Source organism: Acinonyx jubatus, chromosome D4 (genome assembly GCF_027475565.1).
Source record: "Acinonyx jubatus isolate Ajub_Pintada_27869175 chromosome D4, VMU_Ajub_asm_v1.0, whole genome shotgun sequence".
In the NCBI taxonomy this organism is placed as follows: Eukaryota; Metazoa; Chordata; class Mammalia; order Carnivora; family Felidae; genus Acinonyx; species Acinonyx jubatus.
The window spans coordinates 90,791,182-90,806,836 of record NC_069391.1 but is presented as its reverse complement, the minus strand read 5'-3'; the positions used below and the strand labels follow the sequence as shown (position 1 = coordinate 90,806,836).

The window sequence follows — 15,655 nt, the reverse complement described above, 5'->3', positions numbered from 1 at the left end:
AACCCATCCAACACCACACAGCAGGCAAAGGACGGGGGATTTGAACCCAAGAGGCAAGTACGGATCGGCTGACCTCTTGTTCCCGGGTCAGCAGCTCCATTCCTCTGCTTCCCTTGGGTGTCAGGAAAGGGCAGGTGGACTTTTTTTTTTTAAATCAGGGCATCTTTATTGCAACACGTGTACAATCGCAATGCATTTTATATATACTTGAAGGGCTTGAAATCTTACTTCCAGCTCATTAACATAAAATTGACACTGAAGGCCCAGAAATTTGAGTTTAAGCTGTGACCCGTGGAGGAATGATTTACACATCCTGGGGCCACTGTCTTACGGAAGGGCTGTCTTTAAAGAGTATTCCAGGGGGGCACCTGGGTGGCTCGGTTGGTTAAACGTCCAACTTTGGCTCAGGTCATGATCTCACAGTTCGTGAGTTCAAGCCCCACGTTGGGCTCTATGCTGATAGCTCAGAGCCTGGAGCCTGCTTCGGATTCTGTGTCTCCCTCTCTCTCTGCTCCTCTCCTGCTCGCATTCTGTCTCTCCCTCTCAAAAAAGAATAAATAAACATTAAAAAATAAAATAAAATAAAGAGTATTCCAGGGTGTCTCATCTTCTAGGACACTGCTGAGGAAGGCTATCTTAGGCACAATTCACATTTTTGCACGTTTCCTGAAACCAAATCATTTTATTAGATTTTGTAACACTACTGCTTTCTTTTATACGGGGACCCTTGGGGATTCCCCATGTTTGGAATTAAATTCAAGCCATCTATCTTTTCTCACCAGATGCCTTGCCATCGGGTCTGGTCTTGGTAATATTTCGAGGACCACAGACACTTGGGTTGAGCAGGACACATTTTAAACAGTGCAGCAACATGGCTTTCGTTTTCCTGAGACTAGATACTTGTTATTCAGCCAATACAATTCCAGATTCCTAGACAGATGGAAAAGTCAGTATTTTTTCTTGAACACATCCTAACTCCTAGACTTCTTCTTCCTGAGTCTGTGTGTGAAGCTGGCCGTACATGCACCTGCAGGTGTAGTGGCTGTGCTGTACTTTTTTTTTTTTTTTTAAAGTGCTGTACTTTTTACGACAACTTGCCTCCTGGAAAGGGCCCACTGTCCTGGTGGAAAACTTGCTCGTGACAAATGTTTTAGTTTTGAATTTTGGTGCTGAGAATTAATGGGTCACAATAAATATATGAGGCGATTCTTTGTGGTTTTTTCCTCAAGGCGAGTTTTCCTTTTGATGTTATGAATTACTTAAAACATCAAGCACACACATGGACAAGCGTGTGCGCACACAGGGCAGTAAGAATAGGATGTATCATCTTCTTCCTTTTTTTAGTGTTTATTTTTAAGAGAGAGAGAGAGAGAGAGAGAGAGAGAGCGCCAGCAGGGCAGGGGCAGAGAGAGAAGGAGACACAGAATCCGAAGGAGGCTCCAGGCTCTGAGCTGTCAGCACAGAGCCTGACACGGGGCTCGAACCCACGAAGTGTGAGATCATGACCTGAGCTGAAGTCGTGCGCTTCACTGACTGAGCCACCCAGGCACCTCTGTGATATAGAATTTTCAGCATCTTTTCTGCCACAAAAGTACCAACTATTATTTAGTCCAGGAATTGTGGGACATTTCCTAACGGCAGAAATTTAAGCATTACTGTTTTTAGTTTCTCGGTGGTTACTTCTAAATTCCAAACTATATTGGGGAGCTGGGTGGCTCAGTGGTTAAGCGTCTGACTTAGGCTCAGGTCATAATCTCGCCCTTCATGAGTTCGAGCCTCGTGTCAGGCTCTGTGCTGACAGCTCAGAAGCTGGAACCTGCTTTGGATTCTGAATCTCCCTCTCTCTCTGCCCCTCCCCTGCTTGTGCTCTGTCTCTCTCTCTCTCTCTCAAAAATGAATAAACATTAAAAAAATTTTTTTAAACAAAATTTCAAATTATAAAGTTTCTCCATTTTTCAACCTTGATTTGTTTTGTGATGACCTTCTGTTATGGAAGATGGAGGTTTAGCTAACATGTACTCCTCTCTCCTTCCTCTGGATTATTTTAGGTACATTATCACAGTCAGTGCTCTTATAGGTTCATATTTAGCTTTAAGTGGTTGCTTGAACTTGAATTCTTATTGGATCAACTTTAGATGGTAGGAATTGCTGAGACAAGCACGTCTCCAAACCCTGCCTTTCCCTCCATCTTTCTCCCAGCCTTGTGTGTTCCACATTCTCCCAAATAGCATTTATTTTTTTAGTGATAGATTTTTTGCCCCATTTTTAACAGCTGGTATGGTTTACATACCATAAAACTCACCCACTTCCAGGGTACAACTCACTGATGTTTATAAATCTATAGCTGTGTAAGATCCACTAGCTCTGTTCCAGAACATTCCCAACATAAGTATGCACTTATTTTTATATTGTCAAAGTAAATGTCATTGAGTTTGGTCCCCTGGGCATATATGAATTTTTCTGGGTTTCATCTAGAAGTCAGGTCAATACACCACATATAGCCATGATTACGACAGTATAGGGACGGGCCCGGTGCAGACTCATGACTGTTTACTTAATTCACTCAACAATAAATCATTACTGAGAATCCACTTGTGTCAGGTGCTGTTTTAAACACCAGCAACAAGATGGCGAGCACAGTGCACCTGATGCCTGCCTGCATGATGCTTAAACTCTGGAAAAGCCATTGACACCATAAAGTACCGACCCACATATATGCATATCCATTAGCTTCCACCAGCGAATGGTGGCTTCAAACCACAACCACCTGATTACCATACATCTGATTACTGCGTCATCTGGACTGGCCATCCAGTCTGGGCCAGCTTGTTTGGTCCCTGTATGTGTGGTAGAGGGTAGTGTGGAAGCCGGCTGAGGCAGGATGGCCTCCTGTCACACAGGGTCTCTTCCACCACATTCTGTTGGTCAAAGCAGCCATGAGCAAAGGGGGAACATAGATCACTGCCCCCACTGAAGCAGGGGATCCTGAGTAGGAAGATTACCCAACCTGAAGCAGCCATGCTGGGAGAAAACTCAAGCCTCACAGAGAAGCCACATGCAAGAGCTCCAGGCCTGGGTGAGCCTGCCTTTGGGTCATCCCAGGTTAGGTGCCGGATAAGTTAGGAAAGAAGCCTCTGTCGTTTCGGTCCTCTTAGCTGGGGATTCCAGACTCCAGGGAGCAATCAAACCATCCTGTTGGGGTCTGGCTAAATTCCTGAGTGCAGAATCCAAGGGGCATAATAGAGAGGATGTTGTTTTATCACAGTAAGTTTTGCAGTAATCCATAACTGGGTCAAGGAGGAAGATGGGGGAAGTACTGGGGTAACTCACGGAGAAGATGGTGCATGTTTGCAATGTTCCTTTCAGTTAAAATTGTTTGCATGGGATGTCGAGAATGAATGTGAGAAATCAGGAGCCCATACTGTGCTTTGCATTAAGTGACACATGATTTGAATATTATCTGAAGTTGTGAATGGAGTGACTCTGCCCAGCTAGTGCTGAGTAGAAATGGTGGCCATGGAGCAAGCGTGGGGTACGCTGTCCCAGAGCAGTGGGTGTCCAAGGCCACTGGGCCTGGTCTGCCTTGGAGAGGACAATCATACTGGTTTCTAGATCAGAAAGCTCTGAGCTCAGGATAAAGAAAAGAGTCTTTTACAGGAAACTGTAGAACTTGATGTTTTTTTGTTTTTGTTTTTTTTTCTGGAATATTTATTGTTTTTCTAAATGAGTAAAGAAAAATTCTAAAGAATATTCATTGGATTTAATTTTGTTCTTTGGAAATCCAGGGATGAGCTTCTAGGGGAATGAAAGGTACATGCCTGAAAGGGCTTTTCTCTTGTTAAAAAATGTGATTAGAGGATTACCCAGAATGCTGTGTTTTGCATTTTCCCTGTGGCTTTCATTACAGCTGCTCCTTCCTCAGCAGGCTCCATAATTATACAAATGTCTTAGCCTTTCAAGTGTTCCATTATTCATTTGTGACTCACCGGGAGCACCTACGGCCCGTTCAGCTGCGGAGCCAGCTTGCTCAGTGCACTGGCTGTACATTCGTTTTTGACTTGGGTCTTTTGTGTTTCCGGGAAAGATGAAGTGGAAGATAGCATTTATGCCATGGTTCTCCTCGCTTACACATGGGGGCCTTATTCTTTATCGCTCACATGCGTGAGCCTCCAGACTGCTCAATCCTTGGTTCCCTGGTTGCACTGGCTTGCAAATTGTAGACACTGTCACTGAAGCAATCTTGCCTCCTTGAAATATCTCATTTACTGTCATTGCTTTGGGGGCAACCATTTCCCAGCCTCTGAGTCTCTTTGCCCACCTACGTCTTCTACTTATTGTATCCTACACGTTTCAGCAAAGCCATCTCAGAATCCTCATTTCCCACCATAAATGTTGCTTAGATAGAACTAAAATAGGTTAGACAGAACTTTTGTCTGTGTGCCCTTGGTGACATGTAGAAGCGGGAATGAATAAAAATGATAGATTTTTTGACAAACAGCAGTTAATAACAACTTTTAAGTGGTGAATTAATCATTGGGCCATTTAATTGTCATGTAGTTCAGAAATTGGAATGTCTATGAGGGTAAGCAGACACATGTGTGTGGACAGGCTGGGGTGCATAAGACATCTACAGTTACACAGCATCTCATTTAAGTAAAGAAAACTCTACACATGCAGTTGTATGAAATAGTACAGAGACATCTTGAGCACCCACCACCCAATTTCCCCGGGGGATAACATCATCCAAAAGTACAGGACAATGTTAACCAGGACATTGACATTGATAGTCAGGACATAGCGTTTGCATCACCACAAGACCCTCTTGGGTTCTCCCCATCCTCCCCACCCCATCCCTAACCTGGGCAATCACTCCTCTTCACCAGTCTTTTCTCTGTCTCTATAGTTTTGACATTTTAAGAATGATATATAAATGGAATCATAAGGTATTATTAAAAAGAGAAAACAGGCCCAAAATGGAGTTACCAAACCAAGACTTAATACCTAACATAACAGGTTTCAGCCTCTCCCAGGGGTGTAACCTTTTTTTTTTTTTTTAAGTTTATTTATTTATTTGAGAGAGACAGAGACAACGCAAGTGAGGAAGGGGCAGAGAGAGAGAGGGAAAGAATCCCAAGCAGGGTCCATGCTATCAGCGCAGAGACTGACACGGGGCTCGAACTCCCAAAACCATAAGATCACGACCTGGGCCAAAACCAAGAGTTGGAGGCTTAACTGACTGAGCCACCCTGGCAGCCCCCAGGAGTGTAATCTTAACCAGTCAGTCTGGGATTACCTGGTCAGCACTAGTGAGGTCATCTGCCTGATAGCCCCTCAGCCTTCCCCCAAAGGAAGGTGGCCTTGCCTAAAACAGTCCACTCTGCTAGTAACTTGTTTGTAAAAGTCTTCCATTTTGTACCCCGTCTGCCGTGGATCTCCTTTGTATCTGCTCAATGGGATGCTGGTCAATTCATGAATCACTGAATAAAGCCAATAAGATCTTTAAAATTTACTCAGTTGTCTTTTAACAGTAACCTTTTGGGAATGGATGTTTTCCCACTCAGAACTCCTTGTAATCTGTTGCATAAATAAATAGTTCTTTTGATCGCTGAGTATAATTTCATGGTATGGACCTCCCAGAGTCTGTGTGACTTGACACCCACCGAAGGACATTTGGTGTGTTTATACTTTTTGGCTGTTATGAATAAAGCTGCTCTGAACATTTACATAAAGAATTCTGTGTGCAAGAAATCCTGCATTTCTCTGGGATAAATGTCCAAGGGTTTGCTCGCTTGGGTCATGTGGGGATTGTGTGTTTAGTTATGTAAAAGCTCCCACACTTTTCCAGAGGGACTGCATAAATTCACATCCCCCCAGCATATACAAGTGATTCTCTGCATCTTTACCAGCATTTGGTGTCGGTGGTGTTTGTCCTTTCAGCCTCTCTGTTAGGTCTGTAGTGATAGCCCACATGGTATTAATTTGCATTTCCCTCATGATGGATGGTGTTGGGCTTATTTGTCGTCTTGCTTTCATCCTCAGGACGTGTCTGCTCGTGTCTTTTCCATTTTCTAATTACACCATGTTTCAACACATGAGACAGAGGAGTGCAGCACGTCCTGGATCCCAGAGGCCTGCTACATAGATGACCATCTCACAGAAACTGAGAGCCATGGCAACTTTTCCTGTTGAAGCATTTCACAGTGTCCCAAGGCACTCACTTTGACAATCGCTGACATACAGCCAGCGAGAAAGTAGTTTTCTTTGTCAACAGAAGGTGGACTCTGAAATCTGGGGTCAGGATCCCTTGTAGCCAAGAAACAGAAGAAGCATCTGCCCTGGCCAAGATGTCCCCATGTCTCCCATGCTGTAAATGGGCAGGGAAGCAGCTGGAAGGTGCAAGGGGCAGAGGGAGGGGGGGCAGCACCTAGAACCCCAGGTTTCTTCTCTTCCTTCTTGGCACTAAAATTTTCACGTCAATCCACAGTGGCTGCTCAAGCAAGATTTCGCTGGCTTCGGCCCCAAATCTGTAATTTCAGCAAGGGTCCAGGTCATTTGTCTCCTTCTATTTGGGAAACAGTGCCTTCTAGTGCTCCTGCGTGTCACTTACTCGTCTGTCACAGGGCGGATTCCCAGGGAGATGGGCTACCTGGTCTCTTGCCAGAGTGCGACTTAGTGCCATTTAGCACACGTGCTATGGTCCTCTGTGTCCACGGTTAGTGGCAGCCACCAAGTCCATCAGGCACCTCTTCTGAAGACGCTCTGTTGAACTATTGATGGGCATTCACAGAAGACGGGACCTGTGTGTGTTGTTAGTTGTACACGGCCCATCTGTCCCACAGCATCTAACTTTATGCTTCCTATTTCCTTTCCAGTGTACACATATTTTATGAGCACAAATTCTCGGGGGGGGGGCGGGGAGGGACATAACGCAGGCTTTGTTTATTAATATTAGAAATTACAAGTTTCCAAAAAAGTAATTCTAAAATAATTCATGCAAGATATTCCCAAATATCCTAATCAGGAATCCTTCTGCCCTGCACCTTAGGAAAAGAGTCTCAAAAGAAAGATGAATGGTTTCTCCAAATCCTAACTGACCAAAAGCACCGATAAAACCCACTTCCCCTGGATTAATGCTATGCTGTGGTCCATTTCGATCAGTTGCAATCATGTTCACTTAGCAAAAATCTCAATAAAATTGTCTATGTCAATTACATGTTAAAACAACAACATTTTGGTATATTGGGTTAAATAGAATACAGCATTAAATAAAAAAATTTTAAGTTTATGTATTTATTTTGAGAGAGAAAAAGTGAGTGGGGGAGGGGAGGAGAGAGGTGGGGGGAGAAAGAAAATCCCAAGCAGGCTCCACGTTGTCAGCGCAGAACCCGATATGGGGCTCAATCCCGCGTGAAATCATGACCTGAGCCGAAATCAAGAGTTGGCTGCTTAACCCACTGAGCACCCCCCCCCAGGCGTCTCTACAGTATTAAAACTAAGCCCACCTGTTTCTTTTTAGTTTCATAATGTAGTAACTAGAAAATCTAGAATTACGTCTGTGATTTGTTCCTCTTCTGCTCGATGTGGGGGCGCTCCTCACTTAGCTCTCTGCCAGAGGTCACCTCCGCCTGACTCCTGGGTTTTCCTACCTGCCAGATTTCTGTTCACAGCTCTGGCCTTATACTTCATGTTTGTCATTTTTTGTCTCTTCCCCTAAAGTTAAAGCGTGCGGAAGGCAAGGACTGAGACTGGCCTGTGGGCTCCCCACCCCCCAGACGCCCAATGAACATTTGTTGAGGGCATACAACTCTACCAGACAAAGCTGCAGTCAAGTTCATGATCCAAGGCTATATTTGTAAACAGTTGAACAGATAAGCTCTGGAATGCACATTTTTTTTCCTTCCTTTTTTCAAATCTCATGGTTTCACAGTCCTTCCAAGGCTTGTAGCTCTGACCCAAGCCCTCAGGGCTAATGATCTGCCTAAACCTATCTCCTTTTTTTCCCTTTATTTTAAAATGTTTATTTATTTTTAAGGGGGTGGGAGACAGAACTCGAGCTGGGGAGGGGCAGAGAGAGAGGGAGACACAGAATCCGAAGCGGGTTTCAGGGTCTGAGCTGTCAGCACAGAGCCCAGTGCGGTGCTCGAACCCATGAACCGTGAGATCATGATCTCAGCCCAAGTCTGAGGCTTAACCACCTGAGCTGAAGTCGGATGCTTAACTGACTGAGCCATCCAGGTACCCCTATTTATTTTTATTTTTTAATTTTTTAATGTTAATTGATTTTTGAAAGAGAGAGAGAGAGAGAGAATGAGAGGGAGAGGGACAGAGAGACAGACACACACAGAATCCGAAGCAGGCTCCAGGTTCTGAGCTGTCAGCACAGAGCCAGATGCAGGGCTCGAACTCATGAACCACGAGATCATGACCTGAGCTGGAGTCAGACACTTAACTGAGCCACCCAGGTGCCCCCAAACTTAATTTTCTAATAAACTTTCAACTTTACACATTTAGAGTTGAGACATCTGTAGTTTGTCAATTGGGCACATTTTAGGAGAACTAAATATATAATAAAATCATTTTGAAAGAACCATATCTGGAAGAACTGTTTTGTACCAATGTTGAGTATTAAAAATTGAGTGGGTGGAAATAAAAGCTTTTTAGACAAATACAAGGTGAGGAGAGTTCCAGAAACTATGATCATTATTTAAAATAAGTTCCTTATTTCTGGTATTATTACTGATCCTGAAGCTTATCTTGATGAACTCATGAATCCATACTTTGTGTATACTCGCTCAGGCAGAATAGTTTGCAATATTGCTACTGGCGACTTGAAATGAATTAAACTATGATTTAGATAATTTACAATAAAATAAGTGACAGTTTTTTTCAAGGGGAATGAGGGCCTCTGTGCATTACTAAATCCTCCCTCCGGGATATCTAGTTCTGAAGGAGAGGCTTGTGCTGAGGGTGACCCAGAAAACAAAACGTGTAGGAACTTTCTTCTTTGGAGAAAACGGTTTCTGATGGAAAATGATATACAGGGAGGATCTTCGGGGTATTGACGCAGGGCTGATTCTGAATTTTCTGTCATTTTCATCAGTGTTAAAGTCTTGGCCCCTCTCTGATGCCAAAGAAGGTGAGTGCAGACAGTGTTCTCCTAGGAACTGGCTCCCTGGTAGGTCCTCTACTCCAGGATGGCATCTATAGTTAAACTCAAGTTAACCAAACTCTCAAGAGACTGATGTATAAACCAAAACACCAGTTTATTACTGTCCCAGTGAGTAAGGGACAGAAGTTCAGTTCTTCTCTTCAACACATTCTCCCTTCAGGACTGGAAGCCAGTTATTCTTAGGAGACTGTTTTGGGTAGCAGACAAATGCATGTAAGATGCTCGGATGGCATCTTGCCAGGTGGCAAGCAGCTTAGGACGCAACTCTGAACCAGAAGCTGAGAGCCCTGCCCTGCGGAGGCTGATGCGTACGTCATTCCTGTGCCGGGCCCTCAAGTGCCTGCCGGCAGCACAGCCTCGCTCCGTATGTGGTTGGAACTTGGGCAAGTTCTGACTTTGTTGGCCCTCCGTCCACAGCTCTGGTAGTTATTTCTTGTTGCCTAATCCTGGCTCTTCAGACAGGATGCAACATACAGGTGATTTCAGCGTCCCTGAGTGACAGTCACCTTTGAGCCCAAGCCATCTGCTTCTCCTCCACGGGATTTATGCCGTTTGGACACACCTGGACATTCCCGAATGCTTACAGCTACGCGGTTACAGGTGATGGGTTAGGGTGGTTACAATGGCACTTTTAGAAGGAGACCTCATCTCTAAATTGTGTGGACAATTTACCTTACGTAGCGATATCTTTACTTTTTGTATCATGGAAGCTAGCTGTCATCAGGGAATCTGCCAGTTTATTCTCGGTATACTGCTGATCTTTCTGCAGTTGTCTTTTGGGGACATAATAGTATCAGTTTAAAAATAAATCCTCAGAGGGAATGTCTGTATTGAGCCGGGGCTAAATCAGGGAGGGGACAAGAGTGGGCACGGGGAGAAAGAGGAAGCCCATTACGGACGCACCTCGCTGTGTGCACCCGGCCGTCGGCACACTTGGTAAAGTAGATCACACACCACGGGAAGCGTTTCCCATCTGCGGAATGTCCGGGCCTGTTGCAAGTTAAGCTTATGCCCAGAGGCTGGGTCAGGCAGGGTGAAGCTTGCCGGCCTCCCGTGAGACCCGCACGTCTCGGATTCCCACCAGCGTCCTTGGCCTGACACTAAACTCTACCTTGGCTTATGGGCTTATTCTGGGGGATCACCTCCGCACCAAGGCTGGGTCTCCTGTCATCGGGACGGTACGATAGGTACCATCATTATTCAGTGGCCTGTTCGTGTCTCTGAGGCCAAAAGAATTCAGTATCATTTCAAGTATTCCATCTGTCTGCATGTTCACGGATGCCCATTGTCTCTCAGGGACCCTTGTAAGAATACATCTTCCCTGGTGCTTTCCGTCAGCACCCGCAGGGCACATTTCCTTTCCATTACACTTACAAATTTTTTGAAGTTTATTTCTTTATTTGAGGGAGAGAGAGAGAGAGAAGGAGAGAGAGGGAGGAAGAGGGAGGGAGAGAGAGGGAGACAGAGAGTGCGTGTGCGCGCATGAGCAGGGGAGAGGCAGAGAGAGGGAGAGAAGGAGAGTCCCAAGCAGGCTCTGCACACTCAGCACAGAGACTGACGTGGGGCTCGAACTCACGAACTGTGAAATCATGTCCTGAGCTGAAATCAAGAGTGGGATGCTTAAGCAACTGAGCCATCCAGGTGCCCCTACACTTACAATTTTTTTTTAATGATTATTTTTTAAATTTACATCCAAGTTAGTTAACATATAGTGTAATAACGGTTTCAGGAACAGAATTTAGTGATTCACCACTTACACACAACACCCAGTGCTCATCCCAACAAGTGTCCTTCTTAGTGCCCATCCTCCCTTTAGCCAATCCCCTCCCCCAGCGTCCCCTCCAGCAACCCTGTTTGTTCTCTTACACTTACAATTTTTATTTCAAGTATGACTCCTATAGGTGGCAAAATGCAGGATTTTTAAAAAAATACTGGCAATGGTTTGCCCTTTCTTCCCTTCTCTCCGTCCTTCCCTCCCTTCCTTCCTTTCTTTCCTCCTCCCTTCCCTCCTTCTTCCTTCCTTCCTTCAGCCCTCCCTCCCTCCCTCCTTCTTTCACAGCAGAGTTCTGCTGATCTGGTCTGACTCACACAACAGCCTGTCTCCACTCACTGTGACTCTGTGCCACTGATACATGGCTTGCTTTCTGCCCTCCTGGCTTCTTTTGCAGAGTGTGAGCTGGTCACATGGCTCTCGCTGACCCACTGGTGACTTTCTTCAAGGGGTTCGGGGTAAAGAAATGCCGAACTCCCTGCCACATTCCTGGAGGAAGCCCACGCACTGCTGGAAACCCTTACCGTGACCCGCATCATCTACTTAGACTAGCGGAGGTCAGGAAAGTCTGGTCTGGAGAAGTGACTGTCAGACCAGTGGTGACGATCGCCTCTGTCTCTAGTTCAGCAGGTGCCACTCTGAGAAGGGAGCACACTCCCCTCGGGGCCCTGGGGACACAGCTTTGCAAGGGTGTGCAGCTTTGGCCAACCAGAAGAAATAGAAAATGCATCTTCTTCTCCAAATCACTGCACTTTGACTCATTCCCTCAGCTTGCCTTTGGATCTCCAGTGGCACTACTTTGAAATGGATTCTAGAATGAGTGCGGCATGGAGGATGTCGTCAGGCGCAGATGGGGACCAGGTTGTCTCTGCATCCGTCCCTCACCCCACTCCCTGCCCGGGCCGCTCAGATGCACCCAGAATGCCTTACCTCCAAAATCAGCTCAGAAGAAGCGTATCTTTCTTCCAAATGTCAGCTGGAAGCTTGTGGACACAGCCTGGCTTGGACGAAGACCACTCACAGTGCGCGTGAGGGCAAGATTGCTCTTCATTCCGAGCACCCTGGAAAGGGAAACGTGACTTGTCAAAATCAAGCCCCTTGAATTTAATGGCCATAAATTTCAAGTAATTAAGAACCTGACAAAAGCAGACAATTATGCTTCAAAATAATTAATTTTATAATTTTTGTTTCCAGGAAATTGACTGCTGTTTGGATATCTCGTGAATTTTGTCACCGTTGAACAAAAATAGCTTCCCTCTGTCAATGTCAGTTAATACCACCCTGTAAGAGAAAATCTCGCCACCATCACATGAGTGTTTATGACAAGACATTTTGATAGATTTGCATCACTCTTGTAAAAAATGAGGTGGCAGATGCCAAGCTGTTGTTGGGATTCCATAGAGAACAGAGTCCGAAGGGAGATTTGCCGGTGAGATCTTTTAAGGTGCCCTCTGGGGAGACACCTTTTAGGGGAGTGAGGGGAGAGTTGGCTGTGATGCTGGCGCAGCAGCAGCCTCAGTGAGCCCAGTTCTGAGCAGGGATGGCCTTTCTGAGACGACATGCCATGAGGTAAGGGATCTGGGGCTTGCACCTTCCAGGGAGGAGTGGTGGTGACCTCAGATGGGGAAGTGTCCTTTGCAGAGGGCAGTTCCTGAGGAGGGACCTGTCTGGGAGCCGTGGACAGCAGGGAGGTACTCTCAGCAGCTGGGGAGTGATGGCCAGATTGGGAGGGAGATTAGGCGGTACACCAGCGTCCACCAAAGCAGTTATTAAATTGCTTATTTTCTCTTCTTGAATATGGATAGTCATATGGAAAGGGAAGGCAGGAAACCCTGGGACAAGGAGGTCCACACAGGGTTCTGGCAGAGCCCATCTTCCTGGTGAGGACTTCTGGGTGGCTCAGTGGGTTAAGCATCTGACTTTGGCTCAAGTCATGATCTCACTGTTCATGGGCTCGAATCCCATGTCAGGCTCTGTGCTGACAGCTCAGAACCTGGAACCTGCCTTGGATTCTGTGTCTCCTGCTTTCTCTGTTCCTCCCCCAGTCACACTCTCAAAATGAATAAACATTAAAAAAATTTTTTTTTACAGAGAAAAATGTTTATTCAGGTCCTTTGCTCATTTTTTAATTGGATTTTTTTCTACTGGGTTGTATGGTTCTTCATATATTTTGTATATTAAATCCTTGTATGATTTGCAACTATTTTCTCCCATTCAATAGGTTGCCTTTTCATTTTGTCGACAGTTTCCTTTGCTGTGCCGAAGATCTGTAGTTTGCTATAATCCCACTCTTTAAAAAATTTTGCTTTTGTTACCTGTTTTTGGTGTCACGAAGGAAAAAATTTTAATTAAGAACAAAACAGACACAAACCATGAGAGACTCTTAAAGATAGAGAAGAAACTGAGGGTTGATGGGAGGGAGGAGGGTGGGGGGGGTGGGATGGATGGGGGATAGGTACTAAGGAGGGCACTTGTTGAGATGAGCACTGGGTGTTGTATGTAAGTGATGAATCACTGAATTCTACTCCTGAAACCAGTTATCACACTGTATTCCAACTAAATGGAATTTAAATAAAAATTTGAAAAAAAAAAAAAAGAACAAAACAGATTCATTTCAAAAAGTGAATCACTATTAACGTTTGTCTTTTCTCTTTAGGTCAACAGCAAAAATATATTGGTCTTTCAAACCCTTTAATGCGCTGAATAAATCCTGTAAAATAACATAATTTAATCAATGCCTCTAATTTTTTTTAATGGTCATCATTTATATTACTTTACACACAAGGAATAACTTTAATTCTAAATTCTTATAATATTCAAGCCCGTTGCTCAATGTACGAATATCTTATAAGAAACTGTATTTCTTACTTTTTCCTAACGCTTAGCTGAAGTGATGTCAGTAAATACTGTTTTCTCTAAACGCGCATGCCCCCCATTAAATTTATGGGAGAACTTTCTAGAAGCTGACATCTGTTACCCCAGACAACACCAACCTGAAGTTGTTGCGTCTCCTGTCCCAGGCCCCGCCTCTCTGTTGTCTTGTATCCTTGGCTGGGCTCGCCTCTGGGAGAAATTCCTCCAACACTGATCTTTTAAATTAAGAAAATAATAGGGAGCCAAAGGCTCTGTCTGTGAAGCTTGGGGACTCATGGAAGAGTGGGAGCTCCACACTCAGGCAGCACAGTGGTCCAGGTTCACCAAGACTCGGGTGTTGCTCTGAGAACCAGGCCACCTCGTTTCTCTAGAGCAGGGTGGCCACGTGCCCGCCTCCTGCGACCTGGGTGGTGAGCCCGTGGACGGGCCTGGAAAGGCCTGGGTGCACAGAGAGCTCATGACCAACCCATCAGGTCATCATTTTTCCGCCCAGGCAGCTCCTGCCATGCCGGAGGGCTGGAGCTACTGATTTTCCTTCTGGAGAAGCCAGAATCCAGGCGTTTTTAATGTGAACATCTCTCAAATTTTACACGTTAGAACTATTTACATTTTCTTTGAAAGCACGGTGTGGGCCAAAAAAAAAAGGCCTGAGGCTACTTTTGGGCCTCAGGCTTCAACATATGCGCTCCTGGTAGCCTCTGGTTGGCAGTGTAGTCGACACCGCACAGAAGGAAGGGCGCCCCGCCTGGGTTGCACCACCCACCCGCCAGACGCGGGACAGGCGCGGAACCCGGGTGGGCTGGAAAAATGACAGAGAGGGACACCAGCCGTGCTACTGGGCACACTCCTCACGGATGGGCTTCTTCACGTGGCTTCAGAGAAACAGGTGGTTCAGGCAGAGGGGTGGTTTGTACAACCCCAACCTGTGCACGTGTACATCAGGGAAGGTCCGTGAGGCCCCTGCGTCGAACAACTGCTTCCGCGGGCTTGCACAGGCCTCAGAGGTTCCTGTTGCGGGTTCCACGGGGACAGGAGAAAGCAGGCAAGCAGGCGGATGGCCTCCTATTTACATGTGTGCAAAATACTTTCACCATCATTCCCGGGCTCGGGTGACGAAACTTTTACCAACAGAGACCCTCCCAGACGGGGACGCTCACCGACAGGGACCCTCGCAGAGGGGACCCCTCTCCCCACGTGGGCGTCTGGAGCCTCGAGGGCCCGCCCGGCAACCTCACTTCCGGTCCGGGGCCCGCGGGCGGCCAGGCGCGGGGAATGTCGGGAGGCGGCAAACAAGACTCGGTGAAGAATGGACTCTCCTCCCCTCGAACCCCCAACACCTACCCTTTCTCAGCGCTTCCACCGATTGGAAACCTCCGAACTGCTCGAAGTGTAACCTGTTACCCTGACCGGCAAAACGTCGGGCTGGGGCCGGCGGCCTTTCGTCCTCATCCTCCCGAGAAACGTGCCTGCCGGTCAAGGCCACGGCGGGCTTCCTCTCGCCCTGGAAGAGCCGGCCCGCATCGGCGCCGCGGAAGCTCCGATGGCCTGTCCGGGCAGCGCTGACGCCGGGCGAGAGTCGCACGCTCGGCCCGTCGGGAAACGTCGGGAAACGAGCGCGTTCGTGCTTAATTGCCACCCACGCGCCTTCAGCTCTTTTACTCCGGAAGGACAGCGCGAAGATCCTCCGATGAGACGAACTCTTGCACGCCGCCTTGCTGTGAAGACTTGTGTTACATGCACTTGGGGAGCCTCCCTTTACAAGGGCATTCGGCGTAACGGGGCACTGGCCACTGAAGCTAACGTACGAGCCCGGCTCTGGGACGCAGTCTGTCAGCTGGGTC

At 46.5% G+C, this 15,655-nt stretch overlaps 1 long non-coding RNA gene across 4 annotated transcripts in view; it reads right to left on the bottom strand.

Moving 5' to 3' along the window:
- LOC106987965 (uncharacterized) overlaps positions 1-15,383 on the bottom strand; it is a 47,685-nt gene extending 32,302 nt beyond the window's left edge. For all 4 annotated transcript variants that reach the window (XR_008291344.1, XR_003414633.2, XR_001432270.3 and 1 more), the window contains exons 1-2: positions 15,156-15,383; positions 11,871-12,001 (exon numbers count right to left, since the gene is read on the bottom strand). This is a non-coding gene — a long non-coding RNA (uncharacterized LOC106987965). The remainder of the gene's footprint in view (positions 1-11,870; positions 12,002-15,155) is intronic.
- Positions 15,384-15,655: the final 272 nt, after the last annotated feature.